A 941-nucleotide genomic window follows, 5' to 3' on the forward strand; every position below is an offset into this window, starting at 1 on the left:
CCAAAATGATCATTTAAGCCATCCTAGCAGTTTATAGCTTCAAGGACTTCTGCTCCAGGTGAGCAGATCTCAGATGAGACTCTGCATTTCCTTGTCTCTCCAGGTCCGGGGAAGGCACTTGGCCCTGAGACCTCTGTTCTCTGATGGGTCTGAGAAAATCATCAATTTTCAGTTTGTTCAGCTTTTTTCTTGGCAGGCCAGAGCCACAACTTGCAGGCTCCTCATGTGTCAGAGCAGAAACAGAGGGACTTGGGTTCTCGGCCACAAGCTTGCGGTGGGAGGCTGGGTGAGCTCTCCACTCTCTTGGGGTCTGTGCTCCCTCTTCTGTATAGCCGGACCCATAACCCAGGAGGGTGATATAGGGGCAGAAGCAGGGGCAGGGGCTGCAGGATGGAGAGCGGGATGCCCACCCAGGAGGTATGCAGGAGTGTTCCCCGAGGCCCAGCAGGCCCAGGCTGTAGGGCGATCTGCTGGCCCAGGAGGGGAGAAAGGGAAGAAGCCTGGGATGGGGAGCTGCCCCACTCTCCCTCCCCAACCCAGGCCTAGGTTTCACTTCTCCTTATGAGTCCCGGGCAGCACCGCCTGCCCCTTACCCTGTCGCATCCCCATTTTTAAGTGTTTCCGTGAGAATTCCCAGCCACTGGCTCCCTCGCGTCCCTCCCTGGCCCAGCCAGAGGCGGGACTGGAACCCCGGAGTCTCCGCACCTCCTGGACGAAATAGCGTGGGGGGGGGGGAGGAAGGATCCGGGAAACCCAGTCGGCACCTGGAGCCCCAGGAGGCCAGGCCACCGCTATTGTATTAAGAAAGGTTCCCGGTCCAGAAGGGAGGGGCCGCTGGAACAGCGGGAACAGAGCTGGCGCCGGGCGTGGAGTTCCGCGCCGCGCCCCTCCTCCTTAAGCCCCGCCGGGGCGTCCCCCGGCCAGGGGTGGCCTCCCCGCAG

This window comes from Callorhinus ursinus, unplaced genomic scaffold (genome assembly GCF_003265705.2).
Source record: "Callorhinus ursinus isolate GAN/ISIS: 27379988/994484 unplaced genomic scaffold, GSC_fseal_2.0 scaffold8, whole genome shotgun sequence".
Lineage (NCBI taxonomy): Eukaryota > Metazoa > Chordata > Mammalia > Carnivora > Otariidae > Callorhinus > Callorhinus ursinus.